Source organism: Pyrus communis, chromosome 1 (genome assembly GCF_963583255.1).
Source record: "Pyrus communis chromosome 1, drPyrComm1.1, whole genome shotgun sequence".
Lineage (NCBI taxonomy): Eukaryota > Viridiplantae > Streptophyta > Magnoliopsida > Rosales > Rosaceae > Pyrus > Pyrus communis.
In genome coordinates, this window is record NC_084803.1 from 14,084,123 (window position 1) to 14,095,145 (window position 11,023).

Genomic DNA, 11,023 nt, shown 5'->3' on the forward strand with positions numbered 1-11,023 from the left:
TGTTATTCAAAGAAACACATTCTCTAATAAGAGAAATAATACTTATGCAACTAAAGAAATGAATTGCAAATTATGACATAATTTATACATGCTACATGCAAATCGTGGTATAATGTTTTATACCATCGGTCATCAATTATCTTTATGACCCACCTTGCACCATGTTTTCTTTCCAAGTCCTCCTTCACTACACGCATCAACTCATATATTGCATCCATAGTAGGATACACTTCTGTGTCAACGATCCGTAAAACTTTGTACAGAGGTTCAAATAGTTGGCACACATGTTCTGATTGAGTCCAAAAAGCATGATCAAGCACTATACTTTCCACCATACGACCTGCATTTGAGCGGCTGGAATTGTGGTTGGCCCAATCGTCACTAGTGAATAGTTGTTTCAACCTTGCCTTCTTCTTAAGTAGGTTGTCTAATGCAATATAGTTGGTGGCGAATCGAGTGGTAGCTGGACGAATAATTTCTCCTTTGCAAAATTAACGCATCTTTGCCAACAAGTAACCGTGATTGTAAATATAATTTGTGATCGTTCTAACTCCTTTTACGACATTAGCAATATTCTCTTTCTTCCCCATTACCTTAAACATGAGATCAATACAATGTGCTGCACATGATGTCCAAAACACATTATGATGCTTCATTAACTTTTTTCCAGCTTTGACAAATGCAGAACCTTTGTGGTCACGACTTGGACAACATTATGCTTTCTCACCTCCATGATTCCATCCCTCAATAATTTGTAAATATACTTGTAGTTCTTTATATGGTCTAAAGCATCAACAGACTTCAAAAAAATTGTCTTTCCCTTGAAGTATACCATGAAGTTTATGATAGACAATCTGGTTGAGCCAGTCCATCTGTCACACATGATTGTGCAACCATTAGTTTCCCACTTTGACCTCAACTTGTTAACATACTCGCCAATGTCTTTATACTCCATTTCCAAATATTTGTTTCTTACCTCATAGGGAGTGGGAGGTTGTACTCCAATACCATATTTTTGAAATAATGTGATGATGCCTTCTCAGCAGGGACATTTTCATAGATAAAGAACTTGCTAATTAGACGCCCCATTCCCTTCTTCACATTACCTCCAGTGAAATAACTCCAAACACTCTTTTGACGTGCTTTGGATGACTTATATAAACTTGGGGCTATTGGTGGTGTTGGTTATGATTCTCTAACACTTGCTCCCCGTCTCATTTGTGCACCAGCACTTGTCCCGGAACCTTGTGCTCTATTAGGAATTTTATGAATGTGTTCTCTTTCCCATGCTGATTGTTTGGAGGCACCGTATGCTTGTTTGAAATTGCGTCGTTCTTCAGGTCCTTTGTCATCATCACATTTGTCTTCATCGTCATCATCATCATCATCATTGTCAACCGCTTGGCCAATGACTTCTCCTGGTAGCCCAACTCAAATATTTTCCATTCCATGTGTTTTCTTTTCCTTCTGGTGTTTTTTATTTTTTAATAATGTGGTGATGAATGCCTTCACCTCTGGGGGGGGGGACATTATCGCATCGTTGGACATTATTTCTTGGATCTAATCCACTAAGATGGTACTTAAGTCGTGTCACTCCGCCACTCTTCATTACCCGACCACAATATTTGCAAATTGTGCCATGTTTGTTTCCGTCTATTAGGTCTCCATGTTCCCAAGCTGGATCACGTTTAGTAACTCCACTAGACATCTTAAACGTACCTATATTTATTTTTCATGGAAATTAGGCAATTATTTTTTGGCCAAAAAATATAGTAGTGATGACGGTTATATAAGAGAACCTAAATAATAAAATTATTCTACAGAAGAATTAAATACGAAGTAAAGAAAATGATCATAAGAATTTAAGTAATTATAAAAATAATATGGAATAATAAAACCTAATATTAATGAATAATAATCCAATTTGATAATAATCCAATTTAATAATAATCCAATTTGATAATAATCCAATTTAATGAATAATAATCCAATTTGATAATAAAAAAAACCTAATATTAATGAATAATAATCCAATTTGATAATAAAACCTAATATTAGTAAAATAATAAAATAATAAATAACATTAAACATTTTAAAATTAACCTAGTGAATAATTATACAACATTACTTAATTACTTCAAAAAATCAACATGCAAGTATTATTTGGTTCTTAGATCACATGTACGGGTCCACACAAATTTTTTTGTTGTTGTATAAATTACAATAATATAAATATAAGTTTGTAAACTTACCTTAAATATGGAACCCTTTGTGTTGAAGCTCTGAAAGAGCTCTGGAAAGGGCTAAGGGAAGAAGAAGAAACGAAAAGGTGTAATAGAGGTGTGATGATTTGATACTCCGAATGTGAAAGAGTTGGAAGTGGCACACGGTTTTGAGTATGAAACCAACCACCACTACTTTTTGTCTTGTCAAAAGTTGTCAAAAGTTTCAAAAGTTGACCTGGGGGATTTATATTATATATATTATATATTATATTATGTAACTTATCATAACACACACACACACCACCACACACACACTGACACACACACTGAATTATTATGTTTATTTTATCGATATTATCCCGATATTACAGATATTATCCCGATATATTGACGAAAATAAGATGGATACGTGTGAAAATATCCCCCTCTCAAAAAAACGATATTATCGGCAAAATATCACCGATAATATCGATATTTAAGATCATGGTTGAGAGAGAAAGCAAAAAGGAATATAAAAGTGAGGAAAATAAAATATGAATGGTCCCCACGCACGCATGTGTTATTTAAGGACATGGTTGAGAGAGAAAAATGAAAAACACGTCGTTAAAGATAAAATAAGCATTTTTATCAACCAAGAAAAAAAAAGATAAAAAAAAAAAAATTTCTTCCTCGCGCACGACCGTGCTTTGCAACAAACAAAAAAACATTTTCAGATCCGGCGTTTTCCACACCCGCCGGCTTTGGCCCCGTCCAGTCCATCTAGACTTGCATATCTCTGACTAGAACGCTGGCTACATAAACATAGAAGCAGTGTAGTGAAAGGGGGGGAATTCTCCCACTTAGGGTCAATATTTGACGACCAAAGGTGCCGCTGCACTTCCTTACACCCCTGTGGCTTCGCCACTAACCTGAGTGAACAATTTTTATGACAATCATTTGTATATTTTTTCAAGTAACAATCATTGTAAGTGTGTTGTCATTGGACCAAGTGTTATAACTTGTGTAGGCAAAAAGTTAATATTTGGCTTAGAGTTATCGTATTGATAATAATTTATTATAAGGTTTTATCATAAATAGTCCCTAAAATTGCCCCACCCAATTAAGGTGGTCCATAAAATTGAAAATCAATCAATTTAGTTCCTAATATGACTGCTGAAAATCAATGTGGTACTTCCATTAAATTTCCGTCAAAACGTGTGTAAGTGGTTGACGTGGCACATATATAAGGTCGTTAAGGTCGCCCGAGGTTGAATTAGCACCCTAGTCCACTGCACCCTTCCTCCCTCCCTCGACCCTTCCTCTCCCTGTAAATCCAAATCCCTGTACCCTTCCTTCCTCCCTGCAAATCCAAACCACCACCATCTAAATTCCTGCAAATCCAAACTACCACCACCACCTTTCAAATAAATTTGAAATTGAAAAAAAAAAAAAAAACAAAGAGATCGGACGATCTCCTTCCCCCCCCCCCCCCCCCCCCGGGAGGGAATCAAACCCTCTTGGTACATGATTGTTTTCCGCCACTGCGGTAAGACACCATTTGTTATTTAGCCATTCAATTAACTTTGTCAGAAAATTTAGTATTTATGCGAGAAACATGATGCATCTATTTATTAGTTGACTAAATGATTTCGATCTCAATTAGTTTTTTGTATTATGATCCTTAAAGGATGACCCAAGAATATTAGATAGTTTAGATTATTGTACAACATAGTAGAATTAGAAAGAGAGCCGTGAAAGTAGAATGTGAAGATTCAAATAAAAAAGTTGCTAGCATTTCCCCAACTATAAAAAAAATGGTGATGCTATCTACACACCTATTTTACTTCTGAAACATACTTTCAATTTCCAGCTGTCCGGTGAAATAAATTGAAGAAAAAAAAGTGTGCGAGTAGCACTACTCTAAAAATAAGTATAAGTTAATTTGGATAGAATTATATAACGGAAGGCACACATACATCACTTGTAATCAAATAGGAAAGTTCCCACTTGGGAAAATCCTAAAACTTAAAGAAAATAATTTTCGCACATTCAATTTCTCTTTCTATACTTTGTCATGTATTCAAATCATTGGACTCTTCTGTAATTCTAAATAATAAAAAATAAATATAAGTATGTTGATCTGAAAGTTAGAGCGTGAAAATCACTTTTGATACTCAGTAGTGCTTTTTCTTAAAATATGAAAACCAACGCCTTTGTTGGATGAAGGTCTGAGACTGAGAGCACAAGGAAGAAACAGAGCATGTCTGCATGTGCAAACTCTAACAGGCAGCCAAAAAAGAAGAACTTTCTGATTTGTATATCTTCACTCTTTTTTTCTCAATTTTTTTTTTTTTAATTTTTTTGAATTTTTCAGACACAAGCTTTGAGAAGGCAAACCTAAGGAGGGATATGATTTGTGCTTATACACTTAAACAACCCACCAGTCAACCCACAAATCAATCTATATATATATATATATATATATATATTGTGTTGTGCCAACAGTTGGCTTTAATTTTGTAATTTGATAAAGATTGGAAAAGATTATGAAATATAGCAACCCACAAAAAATAGGATCTTTGCAAATCCCACAAAAATAATAGCACTATAAAGACGTGGGGAAGAGTTGCGAACATGTGTGTGAGAGCTGTTGCACAAAGAGGTGTTGAGGATGGACCTCTTCTCCAATATTGCTCTCGTAGCTACAACATAAAATGTACTCCCCTCCCTCAATCTCTTTCTTCTCATCTTATATCTCTTCTCGTGTCACATGTTGCATGCGGAGAGAGATAAAAAAAAAGTGATAAAAAAATTTGGGAGATGAAAGTTTCTCTTTTACAACATAGCAATAAGGAAACAAGACAGACTAAAGACTTGTTTGATGTTTAAAATAGAGTTGAACAACTAAACAAATTCATGGCATATTAAAGTAAGAAATGAATGGGGACAATTAAAAGCTACCACTTTCTAATCTCTCTAAAACCCTAGTGCGCTGCTCTCCCCTCTCCCAAAGCCCAAAACCTCCAAATCAATCTCACTTTTAGCCGCCGGCCCTTCATCTTGGGTGGGGTCGGTAGCAACCCATTTCCTCCTTCCTTATTCCCCTTCTCCTTCTTCCCTAAACCCCATCTTCTTCCTTTTCTTTTTCTTTGGCCCTTGTTTTCTGGTAGTTTTGTTTTGAGCATGTCTTATTTTCTTTGAGTTTTGTCTCAATTTCCTTGAGCTTTGTCTCAATTGTTGGTAATCTTGTTGCAAATATGAGTTTCATGCTTTTTCCTTCCCAAATTGTTGTTCCTAGTCGCAAGCTTCTGCCCACTTGGTTTGGTTATTGCTCCTTGAGTTCTTACTCCATGCACTTCGGTTGGAGGTGTGCTTTGGGTTTCTATGGCTGCTATAAAGTTCAATTCACACTATTTGGTAGGTTTATGGGAGCGCTTTTAGAGCATGTGGTTTGTCCACCCCATTTTCTATTCATCCTTTTGGTACGTTGGTTCTTCTTACCAGTGGCGGTGGCTTGGCAATGGTGGTGCAACTATTTTGGTCGAGGAGGTTGTTTCTCGTTTCTAGATCTAGGGTTTTCAGTTTAGGCTTTGCTTTGGGATCATTTTTTGGGCTTGTTTCCTTACTTTACTTTCGTAATGGGCTACACTTTGACTTCAATATTGTGGATTTTTTTTTGACTTGCCTCACTTTGTATTAATGTGTTTTATCTTTAATGAAATTAGTTGTTTGACCAAAAAAAAAAAAAAAAAAAAAAACAAAGGGAAGAAAGAAATGAACGTAAAGGTGAAAGATTTTTAATTTTTGGGATAAGAGAAGAAATGAATCTCAGCCTTTTGTAGGGATTCAAAGAGACGAGTTCACTTTTCAGCAATTCATCTTCTACAATCCATGTCATTTATTTTGTTTACCAATCCAGTCATAAGCCCCCATAAAAATTGGAGTGAAAAGTCCATTGACCTGCCTAACATCATCCACGTGAGCTGCCATTTGTCGTTCATTTGGTGCTTTGCTGATATGAGGAACCAACCAAAATTAGAAAGTATGCCTATCATGATAACAAATAAAGTGGGGACCGGCTGCACCTACCTAGCTACTTCATGCTATTTCTCGACGAGCATGGATGTAACGGTGCAAGATCCTTGAAAATATGCTTCAAAGAGTATTAGGCACAGAAGGAAATTAAAAAAAAGTTAACACATTGCGGGCTTCATTTAAATTCAAGAGAAAATTTTGAAAAAATTCGTTGTTGGGTGTGCTTTTCTAAAATTTGGGGTTGATAACAACTCAAATACGTTATCAACTCGATATTGTGGACCTCATCCTCAAACATAATGCAAATGCTCACCACTCATCTCTCATCATGCCCCAAAAAATAAGGGTTACTAAATTTAGAAAAATAGTCCGACCCTAGCTTAGTCCATTTCAATGTTCTCCTTTCCATATCTATTTCTCACATGATTAGTCATGTGTGGAGATGCGTACATATTAAGGCAATACAACCAACTTGAAGAAACACTAAAAATCGAAGAGCGGAAACATTGAAACCCAAACACAGAAATATTTTCCCTAACTTAAAGAACCAAGTTTACAAATGTGATTTACCCATTATAAAAGATCATGTAAGTGGTTTGTAGCTTAATTGGTTAAGAGCATTCGCTCATACACTCGAGGTCTCGTGTTCGAATCTCCCTCCCTGTAATTTAAATAAATTTAATGCAATCTTCGTATCGATTGCAAAAAGTAAAAAAAATAAAAAAATAAATGATGAAAGCGAAAGCAAATTGGCTTAATTGGGACATTCCAATTATCCAAAGTGTCACACAAATTAGTTCAAGTAAGTAAACAACTAGGTACATGCATAATTGGGTCTCAATCACTTTCATTTGAGTTCTTAGAAGAAATTACACGTGCATATGATACAAACATGCATCTACTTACCTGGTTTACTTAAATAGAAACCTACAACTGAAAACCGTATGCTTTTAACATCAAGCACAACGTAGAAATATTCTCAATCTAACATTGCAATTAGACTCTATCCTAAGAACCCCTAAAGTAAATGTGGTAATCAAATTTCACCGTCTTGTGAAGAAATTAAACATGAATGTACAAGCGCATCTTTGACTAGATTACTCACTTGCTTACACGTTGGAATGATACACGTGATCCAGCACACGTGTTAACATGGAAGAAGATGAACAGAAGAATGTGAAGATAAAAGAAGATTAACAGGAGAAGTGAAGGTGAAGGGAAAAGTAATTTTTAACCTTTTTATTTTTGGTTGGACGAACAAGATTGAAGAATTCGGCTAGAAATGATTCGGAGAGATCATATTCCGTGACAAACAATCCCATTAGATATTAGGAAAGGTGTTCTAGGAAGATCAAATTTTTAAAATCAAATTTACAAATCAAATGACATGTCATTAATAAAAAAATCAATACGTTAAACAACGTTTAAAATTTTAATCTCATTAACATTATCTTATTAGAAAGGGTGGGAATGGCCGGAAATCCCATTCCCGGTCAAAAAAAGAGTGAAAGAATGACTGAAAAATGTAGTCGTTACTTTTCCTTTGCCAGTTACTTTAAAAATGGTGTGGATTGTTGACTGCTGTTCTTTTTAGTCTTTTCCAATCTTGATATTATACTACATCATTTGCACGCAATTTCTTGACTCTCGTGGCCCCCCATTCCTTTGAAGTTACAACTTTACCCTTCTCTTTTGTTTTGTTTTACTGCTAAGACATTTGTGATGACTCCTCTATGGGTAAACTCGTAACGTAAGCAATTTAATTAATAATAAATTAAAAAATCTATTTGTTTTTGTTTTTGTTCTTGAACCTTGCTAAATCCCGATAGTATTCAACAGGAAAAGGGATAATATCATATCCCTCGATTCTTGTAAATTTTGTGTCTTGAAAATCAGTTTATCTAGCATCACCCATTGAAGAATGATTTCGTATATTTTTATTTTGTATTCTAATTTTTAATAATTAAAAGTATGTAGAAAAAAAATAATTTAAAAAAAAATCTCTTTTTTACATGAAAACCACCAAGGACTCTTTAGGCCGGCACCCAGCCAATCCACTTCAGCCCAGCAAATAGGCAGGCACCCAACCCAAGCTGGTCTTCAGGCCAGCCCAGAATCGACAGAGCCATGGACCGTCCCATTTGACGTCATGTTAATGCCAGCGTGACGTCGACCACCTTTTTTTTTTTTTTTTTTTTTTTTTTTTTGCGCCAGAGAGGGAGTTGTTGTGAAGGCTGAGGAATGGAGCTAGTCGAGGCAAGAGAGGGTGTCAGGAGGGAAGGAGCCACGGAGGGAGAAGGACGGGAGGACGAAGCGGACGATGAAGAGGTGTGGAGATAAGTGATGGCGGGGATGAAAGCAGCGGTGGCGCTGTGGTGGAGTTAGGGCTTGAAGGTGCCGACGAGAGCAACCTATCAGAATTTTCGACTGCCTCATGTTCAACCACCTAAAGCGCACCCATCCCCACCCTTGAACCAATGTATACCACTGCAGCACCTCCCAGACTGCCAATACCCATCACCAACCCACCCCAAAAATTCTACCCAACAGACACAATTCCAAATCTGAATGGGGGAGAGAGAGAGAGAGAGAGAGTGAGTGAGTGAGTGAGTGATGCAGGGCGCAGCGAACAGAAACGAAAAAAAATGATATATATGATTGATAGGTAGGGTCCACTATCTCCTAGTGCAAGAAGAGACTTGAAAACCCTAAGAACTTTGGTTCTAGTACCAGCCTACAATGTAGACACTAGAAAGAATAAAAATACAGACTCTTAAACAAGAGAAAGGCACATAAAAGCGAGTTTACAACTCAAATATCAATATGATAGTTTTCTTTTTTCATTTTATTTGTTTTTATCTGCTGCATCCAACATTAGTTGATCTCAGAGCATCAGCTTGATCCATGGGTGATGCTATATTCAGCATGTCATAGATGCCATTAGATGAAGATCTTAATTTGGACCTTCCTCTAATATTTGATTGTTGCTTGGATAGTTCATGTCCAATATGTTGTGAAAATTATTCAGGTGATTGTCTCGGAAATTTTGATCTTCCTCCCGAGTTTGATTGTTCTCCATATGGTACTTATTACGTTTGCTATCAAGGTTCTTGTGTGGCTCAACGAAATGTTGATATGGAATCTTGTCTAATTATTAAAAATGTTGATTACAAAGAATTTTTGAAGTTGGAGTTTCATGATTTAATGAGTTGATTGGAAACTTCTGGATATGTTGATTTAATTGAGGTTGATGTCTTCTACTTCAGAATTTCTAAAGTTTTCATTGACATTATAAATCAAATGAAAGAGAATGTCAAGGTTGCGAGATATGCTATTAAGGGTGCTTTTCACACTTCAACAGTCAATATTAAATGCTCCAAATATCTATTTGTTTGGACTGGCAGAGTTCAATTTTATCGCACCAAATCAAATGATGATCCGAATTCAATGACGAATTCTCTCCAACCCCACGAGAATGATGCAAGCCAAAGACTAAAGGCGTTATTACATAAAATTACTGGCATCTGGGATTTAAGTTCTATAATATAATACATGCATTTTTAGAGTTATAATGCATGTATCTAGCTTTAAATTTGTGGCTTATGGAATTCTTAGGTTAATGACATTTTATGAAATCATTTAGTTTGTTAGGAGTTATATTGTAAACCTTTATTTTTTATGTCTTTTCATATTTTTCACTTTGTAAGCCTATAAATACTTGTATTTGTAAAGAAGAAGGGGGAAGTTGTTAGAATTATCATATTGATATTTGAGTTGTAAACTCGTTTTTATGTACCTTTCTCTTTGTAAGAGTTTGCTACTTTGTTCTTTCTAGTGTCTATGTTGTAGGCTGGTACTAGAATCAAAGTTTAAAGGATTTTCAGGCCTCTCCTCGCATTAAGAGATAGTGGACCCTACCTATCTATTCTATCTATCATTTTAATTCATTTATATCCGCTACGCCCTGCATCAGACATAAAAATAAAGGCTTACAATATAACTCCTAACAAACTAAATGATTTCATAAAATGTCATTAACCTAGGAATTCCATAAGCCACAAATTGAAAGCTAGATACATGTAGTATAACTCTAAAAATGCATGTATTGTATTATAAAACTTAAATCCCAATTGCCAGTAATTTTATGTAATAACACCTTTAGTCCTTGGCCTGCATCAGAGAGAGATAGAGAGATGTAAAGGGAGGTTGACACATTGGGAGTGGTAAGAGTTGGCGTTTGGGGATGATCGGAGAAACAAATTGAGGAGGATGCAGAGGGAGAGTATAGAGGGTTCTAGTGGAATCGTGGAGGTTCCAGACTTACCCTTTTTTTTAATAATAAAATTGATTAGGCTATTTTTTTTGTTAGAGGTGGAGATGCATTTGGTCTGTCAATGTTCATTGGGTTCTACCACTGTTTATTGAGTGGATTAAATAGGCTAAGTGCTGATGCATTTTTTTAGGGGTGGACTTGTTCTTACATCATTATATTCGGGTCTGATAAAGAAAACGTTATATTTTTATTTGGGATGAAAATACCCTTCTATATTGGCTGCCATGATCTTATACCACCTGCAACACAAGTTGATTTAGTTTTACGTACAATCATGTACATTGCACTAAAATTTGGGTACAAATGCGACGAAGGGGATCATGTCCAATCCTTGATTTACAATTGTGATTTTGTATAGTACTAAATAACTAACAAACGTGAATAATATGGATAGATCCATGATTCGAAACTCGAGTGGATTAAACTATAATCCAATTATTATAAAAATTTG